This window comes from Salmo salar, chromosome ssa01 (assembly GCF_905237065.1).
Source record: "Salmo salar chromosome ssa01, Ssal_v3.1, whole genome shotgun sequence".
Lineage (NCBI taxonomy): Eukaryota > Metazoa > Chordata > Actinopteri > Salmoniformes > Salmonidae > Salmo > Salmo salar.
Window position 1 is genome coordinate 137,137,856 of NC_059442.1, and position 12,146 is coordinate 137,150,001.

Genomic DNA, 12,146 nt, shown 5'->3' on the forward strand with positions numbered 1-12,146 from the left:
AAACTATCATTTCGAATACAAAGCATTTATTCTTTCAGTGAAATACGGAACAGTTCCGTATTTTATCTAACTGGTGGCATCCCTAAGTCTAAATATTGCTGTTACATTGCACAACCTTCAATGTTATGTCATAATTATGTACAATTCTGGCAAATTAATTACGGTCTTTGTTAGGAAGAAATGGTCTTCACACAGTTCGCAACGAGCCAGGCAGCCCAAATTGCTGCATATACCCTGACTGCTTGCACAGAACGCAAGAGAAGTAACACAATTTCCCTAGTTAAAAGAAATCCATGTTAGCAGGCAATATTAACTAAATATGCAGGTTAGAAAATATATACTTGTGTATTGATTTTAAGAAAGGCATTGATGTTTATGGTTAGGTACACATTGGTGCAATGACAGCTCTTTTTTCGAATGCGCTTGTTAAATCATCACCCGATTGGCGAAGTAGGCTGTGATTTGATGATAAATTAACAGGCAGCGCATCGATTATATGCAACGCAGGACAAGCTAGATAAACTAGTAATATGATCAACCACGTGTAGTTAACTAATGATTGTGTTAAGATTGTTTTTTTATAAGATAAGTTTAATGCTAGCTAGCAACTTACCTTTGCTCCTTGCTGCACTCGCGTAACAGGTAGTCAGCTTGCCACACAGTCTCCCTGTGGAGACTGGGTGGCAGGCGCATTCGCGAAGCGCATTCACAGGGTAAGGTGCTAGCTAGCGTTAAACTTATCTTATAAAAAACAATCTTAATTGGTCAATGTAAATGTAATCGGCCATAATCGGTGTCCAAAAATGCCAATTACCGATTGTTATGAGAACTTGAAATCATCCCTAATTAATCGGCCAATCCGATTAATCGGTCGACCTCTACGCTGTTGTACTGCACCATTATTTGCCTGTTTGTGACCCGCCTGTTAGCTAGCATGATTCTTGCCTTTCTCCTTCAACCTCTCATCAACGAGCTGTTTTCGCCCACAAGACTGCCGCTGACTGGATGTTTTTTGTTTGCCGTACCATTCTCTGTAAACCCTACACACAGTCGTACGTGAAAGGCCCAGGAGGCCGAAAGTTTCTCAGATACTGGAACCGGCGCACTAGGCCCCGACGATCATACCACACTCAAAGTCGCTTAGGTCACTCATTTTTCCAATTCTAATGTCCAATCGAACAGTAGCTGAATGTCTTGATGCCTGTCTGCAACCCCACACATGAATGATCTCAGGATGCTTTACTGTTGGCATGACACAGGACTGATGGTAGTGCTCACCTTGTTTTCTCCGGACAAGCTTTTTTCCAGATGCCCCAAACAATCGAAAAGGAGATTCATCAGAGAAAATGACTTTACCCCAGTCCTCAGCAGTCCAATCCCTGTACCTTTTGCAGACTATCAGTCTGTCCCTGATGTTTTCCCTGGAGAGAAGTGGCTTCTTTGCTGCCCTTCTTGACACCAGGCCATCATCCAAAAGTCTTCGCCTCACTGTGCGTGCAGATGCACTCACACCTGCCTGCTGCCATTCCTGAGCAATCGCTGTACTGGTGCTGCCCCGATCCTGCAGCTGAATCAACTTTAGGAGACGGTCCTGGCGCTTGCTGGACTTTCTTGGGCGCCCTGAAGCCTTCTTCACAACAATTGAACCGCTCTGCTTTAAGTTATTCATTATTCTTTAAAAAATTCTTTAAGCTTTTTCAAAGTGGTTGTTGATAATTGCTAGTCAACCATTTTCAGGTCTTGACATAGATTGTCAAGTAGATTTAAGTCAAAACTGTTACTCTGCCACGCAGGAACATTCACTGTCTTCTTGGTAAGCAACTCCAGTGTAAATATGGCCTTGTGTTTTAGGCTATTGTCTTGCTGAAAAGTGAATTAATCTCCCAATGTTTGATGGAAAGCAGACAAGCAGATTTTCCTCAAGGATTTTGCCTGTGCTTAGCTCCATTCTGTTTATTTTTTTATACTGAAAAACTCTCCAGTCCTTAATGACTACAAGCATAGCCATAACATGAAACAGCCACCACTATGCTTGAAAATATGGAGAGTGGTACTCAGTTATGTGTTGTATTGGATGTTATGTGTTGGATTGGATTTGCCCCAAACAACATTTTGTATTCAGGACAATAAGTGAATTTCTTTGCCTCATTTTTTGCAGTATTACTTTAATTCCTTGTTGCGAACAAGATGCATGTTTTGGAATATTTGTATTCTGTACAGTATTGCAGAGTAACTACAATTTTGTTGATCCATCCTAATTTTTCTCCTGTTACAGCCATTAAACTATGTAACTGTTTTAAAGTCCTTCCTCTCCGGCATATGAGCTAGGAAGGATGTCTGTATCTTTGTAGTGACTGGGTGTATTGATACACCATCCAAAGTGTAATTAATAACTTCACCAACTTCCATGTCTGCTTATTTTTTTTACCCATCTACCAATCTGTGCTCTTCTTTGCGAGGCATTGAAAAACCACCCTGGTCTTTGTGGTACAGTATGAGTGGGGTACATAGATCTGGTAATCATTTAAAAAGCATATTAAACATTATTATTGCACACATTGTGTCCATGCAACTTATTATGTGACTTGTTAAGCAAATATTTACTCCTGAACTTATTTTAGCATGCCATAACAAAGGTGTTGAATACTTATTGACTCAAGACATTTCATCTTTTCATTTTTTATTAATTTGTACAAATGTGAAAAACTAATAATTCCATTTTGACATGATGGGGAACTTTGTGTAGGCCAGTGACAAAAAAACTAAATTGAATCCATTTTGAATTCAGTCAAGGGGTGTGAATTCAGTCACTCTGACAGAGCAGTATACTATATACAGTGGGGGGAAAAAAGTATTTGATCCCCTGCTGATTTTGTACGTTTGCCCACTGATGAAGAAAGGATCAGTCTATAATTTTAATGGTAGGTTTATTTGAATGGTGAGAGACAGAATAACAACAAAAATATCCAGAAAAACGCATGTCAAAAATGTTAGAAATTGATTTGCATTTTAATGAGGGAAGTAAGTATTTGACCCCCTCTCAATCAGAAAGATTTCTGGCTCCCAGGTGTCTTTTATACAGGTAACGAGCTGAGATTAGGAGCACACTCTTAAAGGGAGTGCTCCTAACCGCAGCTTGTTACCTGTAAAAAAGACATCTGTCCACAGAAGCAATCAATCAATCAGATTCCAAACTCTCCACCATGGCCAAGACCAAAGAGCTCTCCAAGGATGTCAGGGACAAGATTGTAGACCTTCACAAGGCTGGAATGGGCTACAAGACCATCACCAAGCAGCTTGGTGAGAAGGTGACAACATTTGGTGTGATTATTCGCAAATGGAAGAAACACAAAAGAACTGTCAATATCCCTTGGCCTGGGGCTCCATGCAAGATCTCACCTCGTGGGGTTGCAATGATCATGAGAACGGTGAGGAATCAGCCCAGAACTACACGGGAGGATCTTGTCAATGATCTCAAGGCAGCTGGGACCATAGTCACCAAGAAAACAATTGGTAACACACTATGCCGTGAAGGACTGAAATCCTGCAGCGCCCGCGAGGTCCACCTGCTCAAGAAAGCACATATACATGCCTGTCTGAAGTTTGCCAATGAACATCTGAATGATTCAGAGGACAACTGGGTGAAAGTGTTGTGGTCAGATGAGACCAAAATGGAGCTCTTTGGCATCAACTCAACTCGCCGTGTTTGGAGGAGGAGGAATGCTGCCTATGACCCCAAGAACACCATCTCCACCATCAAACATGGAGGTGGAAACATTATGCTTTGGGGGTGTTTTTCTGCTAATGGGACAGGACAACTTCACCGCATCAAAGGGACGATGGACGGGGCCATGTACCGTCAAATCGTGGGTGAGAACATCCTTCCCTCAGCCAGGGCATTGAAAATGGGTCGTGGATAGGTATTCCAGCATGACAATGACCCAAAACACACGGCCAAGGCAACAAAGGAGTGGCTCAAGAAGAAGCAAATGAAGGTCCTGGAGTGGCCTAGCCAGTCTCCAGACCTTAATCCCATAGAAAATCTGTGGAGGGAGCTGAAGGTTCGAGTTGCCAAACGTCAGCCTTGAAACCTTAATGACTTGCAGAAGATCTGCAAAGAGGAGTGGGACAAAATCCCTCCTGAGATGTGTGCAAACCTGGTGGCCAACTACAAGAAACGTCTGACCTTTGTGATTGCCAACAAGTACTAAGTCATGTTTTGCAGAGGGGTGAAATACTTATTTCCCTCATTAAAATGCAAATCATTTTATAACATTTTTGACATGCGTTTTTCTGGATTTTTTTGTTGTTATTCTGTCTCTCACTGTTCAAATAAACCTACCATTAAAATTATAGACTGATCATTTCTTTGCAAGTGGGCAAACGTACAAAATCAGCAGGGGATCAAATACTTTTTTCCCCCCACTGTGTGTGTGATTGTGTGTGTGTGTGTGTGTGTGTGTGTGTGTGTGTGTGTGTGTGTGTGTGTGTGTGTGTGTGTGTATATATATATGTGTGTGTGTGTGTATATGTATATATATATATATATATATATATATATATATATATATATATATATATATATATATATATATATATATATATATATATATATCGAAGATTTCAATGGCAGAAAACTCGCTGAAGACGTCAGCATCGGAGTTGTAAAAGGCAGAGAGAGGCCTGTTTCTTCATGTCTTCTGTTATTAAAAGACACTAAAGCCAATGTAAGGCAATAGTGTGGGCAATGGGCACTCAAACCACCAAGGTCAGAACATTAGGAAATACTGAGGGGGCACAGAATGTAAATGCAATTCAAGGCCCAGACAAGTACAACATTTACATACCATTATGAATTAATGAAAACCATAGTCTTTTCATGAGTGAGCTGTAGCATCACCATATACAGTGCCTTCGGAAAGTATTCAGACCCCTTGACTTCTTCCACTATTTGTTACGTTACAGCCTTATTCTAAAATGGATTAAAGAACAAAACTCCTCAGCAATCTACACACAATAATCCATAATGACAAAGCGAATACAAGCTTTTAGAAATGTTTGCAAATGTATTAAAAATTTAAAACTGAAATACCTTATTCAGGTGTGTGTGTGTGTATATGTGTGTATATATATATATATATATATAGGTATTCAGACCCTTTGCTGTTTCCATTGATCATCCTTGAGATGTTTCTACAACTTGATTGGAATCCACCTGTGGTAAATCCAATTTATTGGACATGATTTGGAAAGGCACATACCTGTCTATATAAGCTCCCACAACTTACAGTGCATTTCAGAGCAAAAACCAGGCCATGATATCGAAGAAATTCTCCTTAGAGCTCCGAGACAGGATTGTGTCGAAGCACAGATTTGGGGAAGGGTACCAAAACATTTCTGCAGCATTGAAGGTCCCCAAGAACACAGTGGCCGCCATCATTCTTAAATGGAAGAAGACTCTTTCGCTCACCAAGACTCTTTCTAGAGCTGGCCGCCCGACCAAACAGCAATCTGGAGAGGGAGGTGACCAAGAACCCGATGGTCACTCTGACAGAGCTCGGGAGTTCCTCTGTGGAGAACCTTTCAGAAGGACAACCATCTCTGCAGCACTCCACCAATACGGCCTTTTATGGATTTGTCCAGATTGAAGCCACTCAGTAAAAGGCACCTGACAGCTTGCTTGGAGTTTGTCAAAAGGCACCTAAAGACTCTCAGACCATGAGAAACAAGATTCTCTGTTCTGATTAAACCAAGACTGAACTCTTTGGCCTGAATGCCAAGCGTCACATCTGGAGGAAACCTTGCACCATCCCTAAGGTGAAGCATGGTGGTGGCATCATGTTGTGGGTGTGTTTTTCAGCGGCAGGGACTGGGAGACTAGTCAGGATCGAGAGAAAGATGAACAGAGCAAAATACAGAGAGATCCTTGAGAGATGAACACCTGCTCCAGAGTGCTCAGGACCTCAGACTGGGGCGAAGGTTCACCCTCCAACAGGTCAACGACCCTAAGCACACAGCCAAGACAACGCAGGAATGGCTTCAGAAATGGATTCTCAATGTACTTGAGTGGCCCAGCCAGAGCCCAGACTTGAACCCGATCAAACATCTCTGGAGTGACCTGAAAATAGCTATGCAGTGACGCTCCCCATCCAACCCGACAGCGCTTGAGAGGATCTGCAGAGAAGAATCTGAGAAACTCCCCAAATACAGGTGTGCTAAGCTTGGAGTGTCATACCCAAGAAGTCTCGAGGCTTTAATTGCTGCCAAGGATACTGCAACAAAGTACAGAGTACTTATGAAAATGTGATACTTCTGTTTTTTTTTAAATAAATTAGCAAACAATTCTAAAATCCTGTTTTTGCTTTGTGATTATGGGTTATTGTGTGTCTATTGGTGAGGGGAAAAAAGATGTATTCCATTTTAGAATAACCCGGTGGTACTCATTGCCCACAGGCCGCGAGCCCTTAAATTGCAGCTCGGAGGGATTTTCCTGTTTTCCAATACATAACAAGGATACAATTTCTATTCAATGTGTTTTAATGCAGGCCTGAATCACTTCATTTAATATATCTATTGTTCCCTGGATGGCAGTATAGCGCAGCTGTTGAACAGAAAGGCTGAAATAGAACGCAACTGCTCATCTACAGCGACCGACACATCAGTTTGCTACTAGCTAATTTTGCAGTCTGATCGACATGGGTCGATTTATTGTAAAAAAGAAACGTCAATCTATTGACAGTGAACATGAGGTGGAAGAGCTGGAGAACAACGTGACCGCTATGAACGAACAACCACCGGAGAACCAGGAAAATCAGGAAAATGGCGGCGTGGAAGTGCAGCTAGCTAACATGGCTCCGGTGGCAAAGAGAAGGATTTGGTCAAGTCAAGAAAAACACAGAAAGTTCCAAGAGAAATGGACATGCTGGTATTTTTTGTACTACATGATGGGACTTGCTAAATTTACCAGAAGGCAGTCAGTTGTTTTAAACGAGGAAATTTAGAGTGACATTTCCAGTCACATCATGCCCACTTTGACAACATATCTGCCACAAAGCAACCACAGAAACAGCAAAATAGCACAACTCAAAGGACAGCTCAAAGGACAACAACAGATGATGGACAGATCTAGCACTGTTGCAGAGAAAACAACAGAGACAACATATGCGATTGCTTGGATACTCGCAAGAAACAATAAGGCCTTCACAGATGTGGAGATTGTCAAAGAAGGTTTTTTGGCCTCAGCCGAAATATTGTATGCTGATTTCACAAACAAGGAAGCTATTTCAAAGCCAATTAAGGGACTGCAACTCTGACTCGACCATAACAAGACACATAGAAGACATCAGCAAGGACATACATAAGCAACTGATTACTGTCATATCCTTGGAGCCGTGTTTTAGAATTGCGTTTGACTAAAGCACTGATGTAAGTGACATTGCCCAATTATGTGTTTGGGTCCACTTCCCTCATATGTTTACTGCCCCTGTTAATTTTTTTGCTCATAATAATATTGACTGGTCAAATCTGGCATCTGTGTGCACTGACGGCACTCCAAACATGCGAGGGAAGGAGAAGGGATTCATTGGCCTGGTGAGAGAGAGGATATTCCCGAATTTTCCTAAGTTTCATTGTACAGTATCATTCATCAGGAAGCACTTGTGGCTAAACTCAAAGAATGTGATGCAGCAAGTCATGCACGTGGTGAACATTTATTATTGCAAGGGCACTGAGTTGCTGGAGGAATACCAGACAGAATACGGCGACTTAATATTTCACAATGAGGTGAGTTGGCTGTTTTGTGGCAGAGTTTTGGAAAGATTTCTCTTTCTCCTCCCTCAAACCATGAATGTGTTGCAAGCAAGGGGAGAGAGGAGGCAGAGCTGGATGATCCATAGTGGATATTAATGCTGGCTTTTTAACTGACATCACCTGCTACCTGAACACGGTGAATCTCCAGCTCCAAGGCAAAGATAAAACTCTGGGCAAAATGCTGCGTGTGGTCACAGCATTTCAAAATAAAATCACCATACTGTTTATATTTCCCAAAACTCAGAGCAGTCACCACATCCAGCCCAGACGTACTGCAACATTTTTAGCTGTGATGCATTTGTGTGTGTTTGTTGGAAGAGTTGAAGTTGTAGTTTGAGTCAAGATTCAAGGATATCATGAAGTACAATGAGTTTTTCAACTTCATTGAGAACCCCTTTCATGTTCTAGTGTCATCTTTGACCCCAGTCATCACAGCCCTCTGTCCTGGCCGTGCTGGAATAGAGAGTGAGAGATAGTGGAGATGCAGGCAAATGACACATTGTAAGGTGAACTAAGATCAGGTGTTACCCATTTCTGGAGCCTTGTGTCAGACACAGAGTATCCACTTCTGAAGCAGTGCGTGCAGAAGGTGACCATTTTTGTCATCACTTATTCCTGTGAAGAAACGTTTTCAACAATGAATATTGTGAAAAAGAAACAGATTGACCAATGCACACCTGGATTGCCTCACAAGGATAGCAACAACAGACTATACATTTAGAATGAATTCAGTCAAGGAGCAGATGGGACATTTTCGCTCATCCAACTACTGCGGTGACCCTTAATATGGGTCTTACACACATCGAATAGGCTACATAACGTATGTATATATTTGTGATGTGCTGTACATCAAATCAATTGCATGTGCTCTATTGCTCTGAATTTTCTCTCAATTGATAATGTCGGAAGAAAAAGTACAAATTAAAGATCTGTGCGGCCCTCTGAATGATTGTCTCAACCCAAAGTGGCCCCCTTTACAAAAAATAGTGAGTAACACTGCAGTAACCTAACAAAATGTGGAAAAAGTAAGGGGTCTGTATACTTTGCAAAGGCATTGCAGGTTAGGACATTTTGAATGAGAGATTGATAAAAGGAAAGCGTGCACTTGGTTCTTTTTCTCAAACAGCAGCAAAGGTTGGTATTTAATCTCATTTAGAAAAAAAACACAATTGCCTTTTTGAACTATACTATACTGTCTTTTCTTACTAGCACTAACTTTGTTGATGGCTACTTTATTAAGGGTCACCCCCAAAGCCAATTCCTCCTTTGGTCGTCTTTCCTTCCAGTTCTCTGCTGCCAATGACTGGAACGAACTGCAAAAATCTCTGAAGCTGGAGACTCATATCTCCCTCACTAGCTTTAAGCACCAGCTGTCAGAGCAGCTCACAGATCACTGCACCTGTACATAGCCCATCTGTAAACAGCCCATCTATCTACCTACCTCATCCCCATACTGTATTTATTTATCTTGCTCCTTTGCACCCCAGTATCTCTTCTTGCACATTCATCTTCTGCACATCTACCATTCCAGTGTTTAATTGTTATATTGTAATTACTTCGCCACCATGGTCTATTTATTGCCTTAACTTACCTCATTTGCACTCACTGTATATAGACTTTTTGTTTTCTTTTGTTCTACTGTATTATTGACTGTATGTTTTGTTTATTCCATGTGTAACTCTGTGTTGTTGTGTGTCGAATTGCTACGCTTTATCTTGGCCAGGTCGCAGTTACAAATGAGAACTTGTTCTCAACTAGCCTACCTCGTTAAATAAAGGTGAAATAAAAAATAAAAAGGGGAAAAACGACATACTATAACCACGTTTCCATCAACAGTATTTATGCGAGTACTGTATAAAAGAAAATCTCGACAGCTACAGTATGATGGAAACAGTAAGTTTCGCTACAATTTTTATAAATGCTGACAGATAATTTGTTCATTTGACATGGATCTTTTTGTGTCTGAAAGATTAATCATGTGAGAAATTGCGGTGGAAATGCCTTTATGTGTAAATATTGATATAATTACCATCATATTGAAGAAACTTGGAGTCACAGATTAAATAAATTATGATGAAATTCACAAGGTGGTGAAAGTGCATGGTGATGAGATTGATGCTACATCTGAAGTCTGAAGTTTACATACACCTTAGCCAAATACATTTAAACTCAGTTTTTCACAATTCCTGACATTTAATCCTAGTAAACATTCCCTGTCTTAGGTCAGTTAGGATCACCACTTTATTTTAAGAATGTGAAATGTCAGAATAATAGCAGAGAGAATGATTTATTTCAGCTTTTATTTCTTTCATCATATTCCCAGTGGGTCAGAAGTTTACATACACTCAATTAGTATTTGGTAGCATTGCCTTTAAATTGTTTAACTTGGGTCAAACGTTTCGGGTAGCCTTGCCATCTGTTTTGTGAAGTGCACCAGTCCCTCCTGCAGCAAGCACCCCCACAACATGATGCTGCCACACCCGTGCTTCACGGTTGGGATGGTGTTCTTCGGCTTGCAAGCCTCCCGCTTTTTCCTCCAAACATAATGATGGTCATTAAGGCCAAACAGTTCTATTTTTGTTTCATCAGACCAGAGGATATTTCTCCAAAAGTACGATCTTTGTCCCCATGTGCAGTTGCAAACCGTAGTCTGGCTTTTTTATGGCGGGTCTGGAGAAGTGGCTTCTTCCTTGTTGAGCGGCCTTTCAGGTTATGTCGATATAGGACTCGTTTTACTGTGGATATAGATTCTTTTGTACCTGTTTCCTCCAGCATCTTCACAAGGTCCTTTGCTGTTGTTCTGGGATTGATTTGCACTTTTCACACCAAAGTATGTTCATCTCTAGGAGACAGAACGCGTCTCCTTCCGTAGCGGTATGACGGCTGCGTGGTCCCATGGTGTTTATACTTGCGTACTATTGTTTGTACAGATGAACGTGGTACCTTCAGGTGTTTGGAAATTGCTCCCAAGGATGAACCAGACTTGTGGAGGTCTGCAATTTTTTCTGAGGTCTTGGCTGATTTCTTTTGATTTTCCCATGATGTCAAGCAAAGAGGCACTGAGTATGAAGGTAGGCCTTGAAATACATCCACAGGTACACCTCCAATTGATTCAAATTATGTCAATTAACCTATCCGAAGCTTCTAAAGCCATGATATAATTTTCTGGAATTTTCCAAGCTGTTTAAGGGCATAGTCAACTTAGTGGATGTAAACTTCTGACCCACTGAAATTGTGTTACAGTGAATTATAAGTGAAATAATCTGTCTGTAAACAATTGTTGGAAAAATTACTTGTGTCATGTACAAAGTAGATGTCCTAACCAACTTGCCAAAAGTTTAGTTTGTTAACAAGAAATTTGTGAAGTCGTTGAGAAATTAGTTTTAATGACTCCAACCCAAGGTTATGTAAACTACCGACTTCAACTGTACATTCCAATAAATATCAAGGGTCTTTTTCTGGTGACCTGATGATCGATGCTTGACTGCAATTTGACAAATACAAATATTATCGCTCTTATCCATAATCATTTCATAATGTAAACTAGCCTACTCTCACAGCCTATCCGCACTGTATCTGCGAGCTGTTGCCTAGAGTGCATGTGTCAAGACCAGAGAAGGCACATTTGCTATTTAACGCAACAGTTTTTTTGTGACAAAACTATTGGTAGATTTGAAAATGCAATGGAAACACATTGAACTTTACATTTTTATTCAGTACATGAAAACTTAAGTGAAAAAGTACATTTTGTGTGCACTACATCACGCAATGATTTTTATCTGCATCAAGTCAGTATGGTGGAAACACACCACTGGTGGGAAAATGCGCATATTTTCTTTACTGTGATATGTGGTTGGCTCACATAGCTACCTTAATATGAATGCAATAACTGTGTCGCTCTGCATAAGAGTGTCTGCTAAATTACTTAGAACATACATTTACATTTTATATATAATTTCAATATTCAATTGTTTCATTGAGGGCGTGATATCTAGCATCAATCAGTGGCATGGTGTGCCAGTTATGTAATTTCAGTAAATAGGGAATGGTTACACATTTTTGTCCTCACGGATATCAAACAGGGAACACTGCCTTAGAGAATGGGCTGCTTTGATCAGGGGACCCATGTCAATGTACTGTACGGAGCCTCTGATCACACACACAGTCATCCATCCATAACCTAGAGACCTCCTCCATTACTTTGAAGTAACAATCCAGCTGAAGGTGCCACTTCATGGACACATCAGTTCTCAAGGGAATTAAATTTTGCTCACTGTCACGTCACACTGTCTTTATGCACAAAGGGAAGACATCACACAGCAGGCAGCAATGTGTCT

At 40.9% G+C, this 12,146-nt stretch overlaps 1 protein-coding gene across 1 annotated transcript in view; it reads left to right on the forward strand.

Moving 5' to 3' along the window:
* LOC106565278 (leucine-rich repeat transmembrane neuronal protein 4) overlaps positions 1-12,146 on the forward strand; it is a 68,803-nt gene that overhangs the window by 20,573 nt on the left and 36,084 nt on the right. The gene's annotated exons all lie outside the window — the stretch shown is intronic.